General features: G+C 44.1%; 1 protein-coding gene across 1 annotated transcript in view; it reads left to right on the top strand.

Moving 5' to 3' along the window:
• Positions 1–15,047, top strand: part of LOC140904242 (uncharacterized) — a 165,802-nt gene that overhangs the window by 28,192 nt on the left and 122,563 nt on the right. The gene's annotated exons all lie outside the window — the stretch shown is intronic.

Raw genomic sequence — 15,047 nt, 5'->3', positions numbered from 1 at the left:
CAGAATGTCAGCAGTGTAAGTGAGGAACAGGTTCCCCAAACATGCCCAGTTTAGTTCTTTAATTTGGTGGCACTAGTCTAAATTAGAAACTAGATATGGGTCTGGGTCAGACTCCCTGTAAGCTACCAGAGATGGAGTTTCTATTTGAAAATAGTTATTCCCTGCAGTATCTCACATTCAATACTGAATTTATTTTAAACACATTTGATACACCTACAAAAAAGTCATATCTGTTTCTCCGCATCTGTATCATTAAGAGTAGCATTTCACAGATTATAGGATTAGCTAGGGGATATCTTCAGGAGTAATTTCCTGTAGGGCCAGGATCACAGATTCTTTGGGAAACAAAAACATGGACATTTTGCCTCGTCACAAGTCACTTACTGTGGATCATCTGAGACAATATTGACCTAAACAACTGAACAACACTGTGATTGCAGGCAGTTACTTCGGTTTTTAGTAGTACAATGTGGGGCATGCTGTTGGTCACCATTTCTGAGTGGAGGTTTAAAAACACTACTGTTTCTTTGTTAGCATGTCAAGTAGATTGGAGAGTCCTCTCCTGTTGACTGAACTGCATTTGAACTTTCTCCATGTCAAGAAGAAAGGCAAGGAGCAACTAAAATGCAATTAAGACATGATGACATTAGCAAATGATCATTTGTCTCAAAGTCCTCACAAAATCTGAGGTACATTCTGTGAACCAAAATTAATATCCAGTTCTATGACCATACAGCCTTCAGGAAAGATGGAAAATCCAGATCAGAGAGAGGTACAAGATACTTTAATTTTCAGGTGAAGTGAAATTCCAAAGCAGGTTACTTCTGATGGCTGAGAATCAGGACAAGAGATTCTCCCATCCCATTCTCCACTGGTCCATTTAAACATGATTCATTGAGCACTGTCTCATTCTTAAATTGTGTTATTTACAAATGTTTTTAGCATCATCATAATGGAGTGGGGGTCGGGGTGACCCACAGCCAACCTTCCCATAAGTGGCTTTGTCAATAAATGGAAACTGGGATGAAAATGATCTGAATGATCACACTGTGTTTGGGACCCATTTGAATTCCCCTTCTGTATCTGTGACACTTCCATCTCCTGCCCCCCATGAGTCTGATTTAAATCAAAGGTTTCAGAGTAGCAGCCGTGTTAGTCTGTATTCGCAAAAAGAAAAGGAGTACTTGTGGCACCTTAGAGACTAACCAATTTATTTGAGCATAAGCTTCGTGAGCTACAGCTCACTTCATCTGATGCATAAAGTGGAAAGTACAGTGAGGAGATTTTATATACACACAGACCATGAAAAAATATACATTGTAAGGAGAGTGATCACTTAAGATGAGCTATTACCAGCAGGAGAGTGGGGTGGGGGGAAAGAAAACCTTTTGAAGTGACAATCAAGGTGGGCCATTTCCAGCACATTTCCAGGAGTTAACAAGAACGTCTGAGGAAGAGTTGGGGGGTGGAGGGTGGGGCGGAGGAATAAACAAGGGGAAATAGTTTCACTTAGTATAATGACTCAAGCACTCCCAGTCTCTATTCAAGCCTAAGTTAATTGTATCCAATTTGCAAATTAATTCCAATTCAGCAGTCTCTTGTTGGAGTCTGTTTTTGAAGTTTTTTTGTTGAAGGATAGTCACTTTGAGGTCAGAAATCGAGTGACCAGAGAGATTGAAGTGTTCTCTGACTGGTTTATGAATGTTATAATTCTTGACATCTGATTTGTGTCCATTTATTCTTTTACATAGAGACTGTCCAGTTTGACCAATGTACATGGCAGAGGGGCATTGCTGGCACATGATGGCATATATCACATTGGTAGATGTGCAGGTGAATGAGCCTCTGATCGTGTGGCTGATGTGATTAGGCCCTATGATGGTGTCCCCTGAATAGATATGTGGGCACAGTTGGCAACGGGCTTTGTTGCAAGGATAGGTTCCTGGGTTAGTGATTCTGTTGTGTGGTGTGTGGTTGCTGGTGAGTATTTGCTTCAGGTTGCGGGGCTGTCTGTATGCAAGGACTGGCCTGTCTCCCAAGACTTGTGAGAGTGATGGGTCATCCTTCAGGATAGGTTGTAGATCCTTGATAATGCGTTGGAGAGGTTTTAGTTGGGGGCTGAAGGTGATGGTTAGGTGGGTTCTGTTATTTTCTTTGTTGGGCCTGTCCTGTAGTAGGTGACTTCTGGGTACTCTTCTGGCTCTATCAATCTGTTCCTTCACTTCAGCAGGTGGGTATTGTAGTTGTAAGAATGCTTGAAAGAGATCTTGTGGGTGTTTGTCTCTGTCTGAGGGGTTGGAGCAAATGTGGTTGTATCGCAGAGCTTGGCTGTAGACAATGGATCGTGTGGTGTGGTCTGGGTGAAAGCTGGAGGCATGTAGGTAGGAATAGTGGTCAGTAAGTTTCTGGTATACGGTGGTGTTTATGTGACCATCGCTCATTAGCATTGTAGTGTCCAGGAAGTGGATCTCTTGTGTGGACTGGACCAGGCTGAGGTTGATGGTGGGATGGAAATTGTTGAAATCATGGTGGAATTCCTCAAGGGCTTCTTTTCCATGGGTCCAGATGATGAAGATGTCATCAATGTAGCGCAAGTAGAGTAGGGACGTTAGGGGACGAGAGCTGAGGAAGTGTTGTTCTAAGTCAGCCATAAAAATGTTGGCATACTGCAGGGCCAAGCGGGTACCCATAGCAGTGCCGCTGATCTGAAGGTATACATTGTCCCCAAATGTAAAATGGTTATGGGTGAGGACAAAATCACAAAGTTCAGCCACCAGGTTAGCTGTGACATTATCGGGGATAGTGTTCTTGACGGCTTGTAGTCCATCTTTGTGTGGAATGTTTGCGTAGAGGGCTTCTACATCCATAGTGGCCAGGATGGTGTTATCAGGAAGATCACCAAGGGATTGTAGTTTCCTCAGGAAGTCAGTGGTGTCTCAAAGATAGCTGGGAGTGCTGGTAGCGTAGGGCCTGAGGAGGGAGTCTACACAGCCAGACAATCCTGCTGTCAGGGTGCCAATGCCTGAGATGATGGGGCGCTCAGGATTTCCAGGTTTATAGATCTTGGGTAGTAGATAGAATATCCCAGGTCGGGGTTCCAGGGGTGTGTCTGTGTGGATTTGTTCTTGTGCTTTTTCAGGGAGTTTCTTGAGCAAATGCTGTAGTTTCTTTTGGTAACCCTCAGTGGGATCAGAGGGTAATGGCTTGTAGAAAGTGGTGTTGAAGAACTGCTGAGCAGCTTCTTGTTCATATTCTGACCTATTCAAGATGATGACAGCACCTCCTTTGTCAGCCTTTTTGATTATGATGTCAGAGTTGTTTCTGAGGCTGTGGATGGCATTGTGTTCTGCATGGCTGAGGTTATGGGGCAAGTGATGTTGCTTTTCCACAGATTCAGCCCGTGCACGTCGGCGGAAGCACTCTATGTAGAAGTCCAGTCTGCTGTTTCGACCTTCAGGAGGAGTCCATCTAGAATCCTTCTTTTTGTAGTGTTGGTAGGAAGGTCTCTGTGGGTTAGTATGTTGTTCAGAGGTGTGTTGGAAATATTCCTTGAGTCGGAGATTTCGAAAATAGGATTCTAGGATACAGAACTGTATCATGTTCGTGGGGGTGGAGGGGCAGAAGGAGAGGCCCTGATATAGGACAGATTCTTCTGCTAGGTTAAGAGTATAGTTGGATAGATTAACAATATTGCTGGGTGGGTTAAGGGAACCATTGCTGTGGCCCCTTGTGGCATGTAGTAGTTTAGATAATTTAATGTCCTTTTTCTTTTGTAGAGAAGCAAAGTGTGTGTTGTAAATGGCTTGTCTAGTTTTAGTAAAGTCCAGCCATGAGGAAGTTTTTGTTGAAGGTTGTTTTTTTATGAGAGTATCCAGTTTTGAGAGCTCATTCTTAATCTCTCCCTGTTTGCTGTAGAGGATGTTGATCAGGTGGTTCCGCAGTTTCTTTGAGAGCGTGTGGCACAAGCTGTCAGCATAATCTGTGTGGTATGTAGATTGTAATGGATTTTTACCTTCAGTCCTTTTGGTATGATGTCCATCTGTTTGCATTTGGAAAGGAAGATGATGTCTGTCTGTATCTGTACAAGTTTTTTCATGAAGTTGATAGATTTCCACTCCATACGGCTAAATGCAGTGCCTTGCATAACGACAGGTTTCAGAGTAGCAGCCATTTTAGTCTGTATTCACAAAAAGAAAAGGAGTACTTGTGGCACCTTAGAGATTAACCAATTTATTTGAGCATAAGCTTTCGTGAGCTACAGCTCACTTCATCGGATGCATAAAGTGGAAAGTACAGTGAGGAGATTTTATATACACACAGATCATGAAAAAATATACATTGTAGGGAGAGTGATCACTTAAGATGAGCTATTACCAGCAGGAGAGTGGGGTGGGGGGAAGAAAACCTTTTGAAGTGATAATCAAGGTGGGCCATTTCCAGCACATTTCCAGGAGTTAACAAGAACGTCTGAGGAAGAGTCGGGGGGGGGGGGGGGGAGGAATAGTTTCACTTAGTATAATGACTCAACCACTCCCAGTCTCTATTCAAGCCTAAGTTAATTGTGTCCAATTTCCAAATTGTAAGTACTCCTTTTCTTTTTATTTAAATCAAACAAATCAAAGCAGCATTCCCAAGCACAGAGAGCTGAAAATACTGCATTACCTGATTTTTGGAGAGGTGGAGGGGTAGAATATGAAGAAGATAAAATGTGCATGGCTCAGAGTGAAGGTAACAGTTCTGGGGTGATGGGGAAGCAGGGACTCCCTCTGAGTCACCCTTTATCCTTCCACTGTCATAGAGGTTGAAATGACACTTGTGTGTGTGTGTGCCCATGTTTCTGCTCTTCATTATATTCAAATATATTTTAAATGAGAATAACGGTACAAAGAATAACTGCTGTTTTGCGCAACACAAGGCCACTTGAGAACAACTGCAACTGAGACAATCTGTCCCCAGAAGGGAACTTGGTGACTCTAAGAGTAACTTTGCAGTGGGAGGAACAGTATAATTGAGATGCTCCAGGTCAGTTTAGACTAAGAAAAGTGATGGAGTTTAGGGCAGGTCATGAGGAAACATGCTAGATATCTCTGGCCACTATACATGGGCTATTTGTTTACTGAAAGAATAGTTGTGTATTTATATCATGATCGCTAATTCTCGCTAACTCCATGAAAACCACAGTGATGAGGCCCAGATAGATTCTATCCCAATGTAGCTACATAAGGTCACCCCTATCTCCTCCACCTGGAGCTGATAGACATTACTGGTAAAGGACACACATTTCCATGACTCGTAAGACAATGGAGATGACAGAAAGCACCACAGGATCAACCCCATAGAAGGTTGAGCTGCAAAAGGAAAAGGTGGGCAACTCACCTGGGGGAGTTGAGAGATGATGGTGAAGAAAATTGTGCAAACATCCTTAAAGGTCACTATGTGGGAATTAGCAAAAATATTAACTAATAAAAAGTCTTTTGACATCCCCAGACAAGATTTTTATGGTGTTTGTCTCCCTTACAGATTCTCTGATGATAGATAAGGGTGGAGCTCTGAGTGAAGTTTTTCCCACACTCAGCGCATACATAGGGTCTCTCTCCTGTGTGAAGTCTCTAATGTGTAATAAGGGCTGAGCTCTGAGTGAAGCTTTTCCCACACTCACAGCATCCATAAGGTCTCTCCCCAGTGTGGATTTTCTGATGTTGAATAAGGGTTGATCTGTCACGGAAGCTTTCCCACACTCACAGCACTCATTTTGTGTGGATTATCTCATGTCTAATAAGGCCTGAACAGTAATTGAAGTTTTTCCCACACTCACTGCATGTATTTTTTCTCTTCCCCTTGAGGATTCTCTGCTGACTGGTGATTTCCTTGAGGTCCTTTTGAGTTCCCTGACAATTAATGGATTTACCGACTTTCTCCTGTGGTTTGTTTCCCTGCTGCCTCTCTGGCCTGTGCTGCCTGTCATGGCTCCTGGACACATTCCCTTTGGACCTTCGTGATGATGCTCCACACGCTTCCACTTGCTCAGCATCTTTCTGGTGAGGACTCTGATTCTCGTTCTTACCCATTATCCCATCACCTGCTGGCATAAAGAGAGAAACCTCGGACAGAGGGATGAAAACAGGGACAGCAAACCAAAGTAAGTGTTGGAGAGATGGAAAATAAAAATCAGGAGCTGAATTTTCTCAAACACTTTACCCAGAGTGGGGAGGAGGGGATCAATTCTGCCTCCACATTCTGATGAGGTTCAATAAGGATAAGTGCAGGGTCAGCTACAGAGTAGGGACCGAATGGCTAGGCAGCAGTTCTGCAGAAAAGGACCTAGGGGTGACAGTGGACAAGAAGCTGGATATGAGTCAACAGTGTGCCCTTGTTGCCACGAAGGCCAATGGCATTTTGGGATGTATAAGTAGGGGCATAGCGAGCAGATCGAGGGACGTGATCGTACCCCTCTATTCTACATTGGTGAGGCCTCATCTGGAGTACTGTGTCCAGTTTTGGGCCCCACACTACAAGAAGGATGTGGATAAATTGGAGAGAGAGTCCAGCGAAGGGCAACAAAAATTATTAGGGGTCTGGAACACATGACTTATGAGGAGAGGCTGAGGGAGCTGGGATTGTTTAGTCTGCAGAAGAGAAGAATGAGGGGGGATTTGATAGCTGCTTTCAACTACCTGAGAGGTGGTTCCAGAGAGGATGATTCTAGACTATTCTCAGTGGTAGAAGAGGACAGGACAAGGAGTAATGGTCTCAAGTTGCAGTGAGGGAGGTTTAGGTTGGATATTAGGAAAAACTTTTTCACTAGGAGGGTGGTGAAACACTGGAATGTGTTACCTAGGGAGGTGGTAGAATCTCCTTCCTTAGAAGTTTTTAAGGTCAGCTTTGACAAAGCCCTGGCTGGGATGATTTAATTGGGGATTAGTCCTGCTTTGAGCAGGGGGTTGGACTAGATGACCTCCTGAGGTCTCTTCCAACCCTGATATTTTATGATTCTATGATTCTATGATTCCACCCAGACACTCAGTGGGATGAATTCTGCCTCCACATTCCATCCAAACACTCAGTGGAATGGGCGGAAGCTACTTCCTGGTGTCAGTCCGGGTGGGTAGAAAGCCATGAGTGAGATCTGCCCTGAGGTTCTGGCACCTGCTGGGGACAACCCTGAACTCAGAGAACTCCTAAGGTGTTTGTAGAGTATCACAGCTTTGGCCACTGACAGTGTTTGAATTAGTTTAATAATTCCTCACCTATGAAGGCACTTCTCAGCATCTCTCTTTCCTCAGATCACAGAAAGTGATCAGGAACAGTGAGCATGGATTCACCAAGGGCAAGTCATGCCTGACTAATCTAATTGCCTTCTATGACGAGATAACTGGCTCTGTGGATGAAGGGAAAGCAGTGGATGTGTTGTTCCTTGACTTTAGCAAAGCTTTTGACACTGTCTCCCACAGTATTCTTACCAGGAAGTTAAAGAAGTATGGGCTGGATGAATGGACTATAAGGTGGATAGAAAGCTGGCTAGATTGTCGGGCTCAACGGGTAGTGATCAATGGTTCCATGTCTAGTTGGCAGCCAGTATCAAGTGGAGTGCCCCAAGGGTCGGTTTTGTTCAATATCTTCATAAATGATCTGGAGGATGGTGTGGATTGCACCCTCAGCAAGTTTGCAGATGACACTAAACTGGGAGGAGAGGTAGATATGCTGGAGGGTAGGGATAGGATACAGGGGGACCTAGACAAATTGGAGGATTGGGCCAAAAGAAATCTGATGAGGTTCAACAAGGACAAGTGCAGAGTCCTGCACTTAGGATGGAAGAATCCCATGCACAGCTACAGACTAGGGACCGAATGGCTCGGCAGCAGTTCTGCAGAACAGGACCTAGGGGTTACAGTGGACGAGAAGCTGGATATGAGTCAACAGTGTGCCCTTGTTGCCAAGAAGGCCAATGGAATTTTGGGATGTATATGTATATATATGTATATATATGCATTGCCAGCAGATCGAGGGATGTGATTGTTCCCCTCTATTCGACATTGGTGAGGCCTCATCTGGAGTACTGTGTCCAGTTTTGGGCCCCACACTACAAGAAGGATGTGGAAAAATTGGAAAGAGTCCAGCGGAGGGCAACAAAAATGATTAGGGGACTGGAACACATGACTTATGACGAGAGGCTGAGGGAACTGGGATTGTTTAGTCTGCAGAAGAGAAGAATGAGGGGGGATTTGAGAGCTGCTTTCAACTACCTGAAAGGGGGTTCCAAAGAGGATGGATCTAGACTGTTCTCAGTGGTAGCTGAGGACAGAACAAGGAGTAATGGTCTCAAGTTGCAGTCGGGGAGGTTTAGGTTGGATATTAGGAAAAACTTTTTCACTCGGAGGGTGGTGAAACACTGGAATGCGTTACCTGAGGAATCTCCTTCCTTAGAAGTTTTTAAGGTCAGGCTTGACAAAGCCCTGGCTGGAATGATTTAATTGGGGATTGGTCCTGCTTTGAGCAGGGGGTTGGACAAGATGACCTCCTGAGGTCCCTTCCAACCCTGATATTCTATGATTCTATGGCTCAGATCCCTGGAGATCTGGGACCCATGACTCTTTTCCTCGTTCCACATGGGACATCATGTCAGCTTTGGAAATTGGAAACCCTGCTTAAGAGAAATAAAACATAGCCTCTCTGGGACTGTCCCCTTTCATGTAGGCTCAGAGTCCTCCCAGGGCAAGCCCAACAGCTCCAGGCCTTCGGGTGGCAGCACCCGTTTTTCTCATTTCTCATCCAAATGATTTCAGACTCCTGGTAGTGACTTCACCTCTTTTGAAGGCGATGAATCCAGTAGGCATTTTCAGCAAAGCCTGACAGTTTTTTCAAAACAAGCTTTTATTTATTAGACAACTAGAATACAGGATTGAAGGATCCCCAGGTTAGCCTGTTAAAGCAAAACTTAACTTAATGTTCGTGTTGGTGAAGTCATCTGCCCAGCTTTTCCGAAAACTCCTCAATTTCATCTCTGTTTCTTTCTCCTTGGGCAGTAGCAAACTTAAAGCACAGCCTGTTTATAGCCCAGTCCTTCTGTCCCAAGTTGCAGTCCTGCTGTGTTCCCATGGTCTGTTTTCCTTGGCTCACAGTCATTACAAATCAATGTCCTGTAGTTCGGTATTCCGTTATCTCTCCAGGGTGCTCCATTCATATATGGACAGTTCTTCATAGTGAATCCATACCAACCTGGAGAGGCCTACCTTTCTCCAATAGCCATTCCTTCCTCTGTCCCACAGAAGGAATTAACTCCTTCACACTCAGTGAGTAACAAAGCAAAATGTGAGGGGAAGCTGAGTCATACATATTTTGAAAGAAAGAAAGAAAGAAAGAAAGAAAGAAAGAAAGAAAGAAAGAAAGAAAGAAAGAAAGAAAGAAAGAAAGAAAGAAGATATGGTCAAAACAAAGGGCTAAGATAATGGATCATAAAATCATAAAATATAGGACTGGAAAGGACCTCAAGACATTATCAAGTCCATCCCCCTGCCCTGAGACAGGATCCAACATAAGTATACCATTCATGACAGGTGTTTATCTAATGTGTTTTTAAAAACCTCCAATGAGAGGGATTCCAAAACCGTATCTATTTTAATAGTTAGAAACTGTTTCCTAATATCCAACCTAAATTTCCCTTGCTGCAGATCAAGCCAATCACTTCTTCTCCGACCATCAGTGAACGTGGAAAACAATTGATCTCCACCCTCTTTGTAACAGCCCTTTCCATATTTGAAGACTATTCTCAGGTTCCCCCCCTCAGTCTTTTCTCAACACTAAACAGGCCCAATTCAACCTTTCCTCAAGCATAGGTGCCAACTTCTCCTGGCACCAATGGGTGCTCGACCTCCCGCCCCGGTCCCACCTTGACTCCACCCCTGGCCCGCCCCCTCCCATCCCTGCCCCGCCCCCATTCCAACCCCTTCCCCAAAGTCCCTGCCCCAACTCCACCCCCTCCCTGCCCCATTGGACTCCTTCCCCAAATCCCCAACCCTGCTCCGCCTCTTCCCCACCTCCTCCCCTGAGCATGCCACATTCCCGCTTCTCTCCCCTCCCTCTCCCAGCTTGTTACACCATGAGACAGCTGTTTTGCAGCGGTAAGCACTGGGAGGAGAAGCAGAGACGTGGCGCACTCAGGGGAGGAGGCGGAGGTGAGGTGAGGTGAGCTGGAGTGGGGGGGCCAGGGAGCTTGGCTGCTGGTGGGTGCAGAGCATCCACCAATTTTTCCCCATAGGTGCTCCAGCCCTGGAGCATCCATGGAGTTGTTGCCTATGCATGTCAGAGGATAAGGAGGTAGCTTTTTACTTCTGAATGCAGATGAGCAGGGCAAGGTTGCATTTGTCAAGGTCAGAGAAAAGATTTTGCAGTAATTGAGAAAGGAGACGATGAGAGCCCGGGGAAGAGTTTTAGCTGTGTAGATGCATAGGAAAGGCTGTTGTTAAGCTGTCTGGAGTGGCTCGCAGATGTGGTGTTACAAACCAGTGCACAACCCCCAAACAAGTTGTCTGTGGGGGGACATGATAGGGGCAACAGGTTTAAAACAAATAAAAGGAAGTATTTCTTCACACAACACACAGTCAACTCTTTGCCGGAGGATGTTGAGAAGGTGAAAACTATACCAGGGTTAAAAAAAGAACTAGAGAAGTTCATGGAGGTTAGGTCCATCAATGGCTATTAGCCAGGATGGGCAGGGATGGTGTCCCTAGCCTTTGTTTGCCAGAGGTTGGGAGGGTGTGACAGGGAATGGATCACTTGGTGATTCCCTGTTCTGTTCATTCCCTCTTAAGCACCTGGCATTGGCCACTGTTGGAAGACAGGATACTGGGCTAGATCGATCTTTGGTCTGACCCAGTATTGCCATTCTTAGATTCATAGATACTAAGGTCAGAAGGGACCATTATGATCATCTCCTGCACAACGCAGGCCACAGAATCTCACCCACCCACTCCTGCGAAAAACCTTACCTATGTCTGAGCTATTGAAGTCCTCAAATCGTGGTTTAAAGACTTCAAGGAGCAGAGAATCCTCCAGCAAGTGACCCGTGCCCCATGCTACAGAGGAAGGCGAAAAACCTTCAGGGCCTCTTCCAATCTGCCCTGGAGGAAAATTCCTTCCCGACCCCAAATATGGCTATCAGCTAAACCCTGAGCATATGGGCAAGATTCAACAGCCAGATACCACAGAAAATTCTTTCCTGGGTAACTCAGATCCCATCCCATCTAACATCCCATCACAGGCCATTAGGCCTATTTACCATGAATATTTAAAGATCAATTAATTACCAAAATCATGTTATCCCATGATACCATCTCCTCCATAAATTTATCGAGTTTAATCGTAAAGCCAGATAGATCTTTTGCCTCCACTACTTCCCTTGGAAGGCTATTCCAAAACTTCACTCCTCTGATGGTTAGAAACCTTTGTCTAATTTCAAGTCTAAACTTCCTGGTGGCCAGTTTATATCCATTTGTTCTTGTGTCCACATTGGTACTGAGCTTAAATAATTCCTCTCCCTCTCTGGTATTTATCCCTCTGATATATTTATAGAGAGCAATCATATCTCCCCTCAACCTTCTTTTAGTTAGGCTAAACAAGCCAAGCTCCTTGAGTCTCCTTTTATAAGACAAGTTTTCCATTCCTCGGATCATCCTAGCAGACCTTCTCTGTACCTGTTCCAGTTTGAATTCATCCTTCTTAAACATGGGAGACCAGAACTGCACCCAGTATTCCAGGTGAGGTCTCACCAGTGCCTTGTATAACAGTACTAAAACCTCCTTATCCCTACTGGAAATACCTCTCCTGATGCATCCCAAGGCCGCATTAGCTTTCTTCATGGCCACATCACATTGGCAGCTCATAGTCATCCTATGATCAACCAATACTCCAAGGTCCTTCTCCTCCTCCGTTACTTCTAATTGACGTGTCCCCAGCTTATAACTAAAATTCTTGTTATTAATCCCTAAATGCATAATCTTACACTTCTCACTATTAAATTTCATCCTATTACTATTACTCCAGTTTACAAGGTCATCCAGATCCTCCTGTATGATATCCCGGTCCTTCTCTAAATTGGCAATACCTCCCAGCTTTGTATCATCCGCAAACTTTATTAGCACACTCCCACTTTTTGTGCCAAAGTCAGTAATAAAAAGATTAAATAAGATTGGTTCCAAAACTGATCCTTGAGGAACTCCACTGGTAACCTTCCTCCAGCCTGACTGTTCACCTTTCAGTAGGACCCGTTGTAGTCTCCCCTTTAACCAATTCCTTATCCACCTTTCAATGTTCATATTGAGCCCCATCTTTCCAATTTAACTAACAATTCCCCCTGTGGCACGGTATCAAACGCCTTACTGAAATCTAGGTAAATTAGATCCACTGCGTTTCCTTTGTCTAAAAAATCTGTTACTTTCTCAAAGAAAGAGATCAGATTGGTTTGGCACGATCTACCTTTTGTAAAACCATGTTGTATTTTGTCCCATTTACCATTGACTTCAATGTCCTTAACTACTTTCTCCTTCAAAATTTTTTCCAAGACCTTGCATACTACAGATGTCAAACTAACAGGCCTGTAGTTACCCGGATCACTTTTTGCCCCTTTCTTAAAAATAGGAACTATGTTAGCAATTCTCCAATCATACGGTACAACCCCTGAGTTTACAGATTCATTAAAAATTCTTGCTAATGGGCTTGCAATTTCAGGTGCCAATTCCTTTAATCTTTCTATAATTAGATGTCACCAACCGACTATCAAGTATGTACTCCTCAAGCACTATGATAGATGGTCCTTTACACTAAAAATCACAACAATATTCTTTTCATGTTATCTGATTAAAATATGAAAATATAGACCATTGTTGCAACCACTGTTATATATTTCCAACAAGTCTTGGCATCTATGAAAAGGTTATGATTGATTATGCTATCTGGATGTATGTATCGTTTTTGTATTTGAAGTTATAAGTATTGGCTCTAAACCGGGATTTCAAATGTTTGCTTCTGGGGTAACGCCCACAAGGTAGTTAGCCAGCACATCTTGGAGGGACTGTTCAAATTGAGTGGCCCATGAAAAGGACACAACTCACAATGGACCATGGGATACCTCATCTAAACTGAACAGACTTTTCTGTGAATGTTCCATCTGAAGTATAGGTAATGGCGTCCTGCAAGGACTGAGGAAAGTCAGGCATGGTCAGGGAACTTGCCCATGTGACTCCAAGCTCCCATCTTTCACCTGTGATTTTCCTCTAGCTGTGCAGAGGACTTTGAAACAATGGATTTCCCTCCACATGGCAGAAGCTATAAGAGGCCTGGAAACATCTCCACTGTGTCTCTATCCTACTCCAGCCTCTTTCCTGCTCAAACCTCTGGACTACGGACTTATACTAATGGGATCATTCTAACCAAGAGACTGAGGACCTTCCAGTGATTTGGAAGCAACCAGAGACTTATCAAACCAGCAGTTTATTCCATCACTGCTATAAGTCTGAACCAAGAACTTTGCAATTAGTGTATGTATTTGATTCCTTTAACCAATTTTAATTCTCACCTTTCTTTCTCTTTCTTTCTTTTCAAAAATAAACCTTTAGAATTTAGATACTAAAGGATTGGCATCAGCATGATTTTTGGGAAATATCAAAAGTTATACAAATAAATAAATATATATAATATATATATTTATTTAAATAAATAAAATTATACATTGACCTGGGTGTGTGGCTGGTCCTTTGGGATCAGAAGAACCTCTTATTTTAAGGAACCACTCACTTCATTTCATGGTCTCGTGTTTTTGGTGGTAATACAAGGACTGGAATGCCTAAGGAAACTGCTTTTATGACTTCTTGTTAGTCGGTGTGGTGAAGCAGAAGTTTCCTTTTGTTGCTGGTTTGGTATATCCTATGGGGTATTAGGTACCAGTCTTGGGGGTGTATCTGCCCTATTTCTCTGCCAAATTCAGGACAAACTGCTTTCTCAGCTGTGGCCCTCTAAGGCATGGTTACAGGCACTAAGCTCTCTTCTCTCTCCAGTGATCTGAGAAGATTGCCAGTGGAAGGACAGATGGTGTATGGACACACAGACACATGGCTAGGGCACCTGGTGAGGGAGAACTTCCTTATCTCTATCTGAGGCAGGTTGAAGGGGAAAGGACAGACATTAGTCATCTAATCTTAACCACTTGAGACGCTGAAGGGAGTAGAACTAGTGTTGGTTACGAGCAGTAATCCCACCTAATGGGGAGGAGTTAAATATAAAGAAAAGGGTCATGTGGAGAACAGGGTTTACTCTCAGGGCCTTGGAGAGAAAAGAAATCTGCCACTTTCTCTCTGAACTCAATTTGCTTTTCTTGTTCTTTCCCTTATAGTAAAGATACAGAGAATGGAAGTGATTAAACTTCCCCCCTGAGGGAATGGCCCTGAGTCACTTGGCTTTGTTTCCTCTCAGCATTGCCTGTGTAGACAGGTGGGGCATGATTTGTTTTAAATGAGTCACGGACAGTGGATATTTTCATTGTTTTCTTTCTAAGCATTTAGCTCTGGAGTCAGCCTCACCGCCCAGTTAATACTGAGGGGGCAGTATTAATTAAATGACAAAACACTTCCTTAATGCAGAGTTAAGGTTGGCTGGTGCAATAACAGCTCTTTGCAGAATCTCTACATCTGCAAAACTCAAACTTCTGAAAAGCAGGAGACACAGTTGCAGTTGTCCGCACCACCTTCATCCTGTCCTCTTTCAGCATTGTCCCATTAACACACACACATTTACTCTGCCAAAACCCTGCTGGCTGAAACCTACAAGCTGTTCACTACCTTTTACAGTCCTTCCAACCAGACCTCCAACCCTGTCTTGGTCTGACGAAGCACAACCCCTGGGCAAACCAGACTGGAGTAAGGATTGGGCATGGCCATGACAGTGAGTGCAGAGCAAGACCCCTGACCCCTACTCAGATCAGCCTCACTTCACTGATCTCTCCTCACTCAGACACACTGCACCCCCTCCCCAAATTCCTAAAAGTCTGGGTAGGGAAG

Source organism: Lepidochelys kempii, chromosome 28 (assembly GCF_965140285.1).
Source record: "Lepidochelys kempii isolate rLepKem1 chromosome 28, rLepKem1.hap1, whole genome shotgun sequence".
Classification (NCBI taxonomy): Eukaryota; Metazoa; Chordata; order Testudines; family Cheloniidae; genus Lepidochelys; species Lepidochelys kempii.
This window is presented reverse-complemented; position numbering and strand designations above follow the sequence as displayed.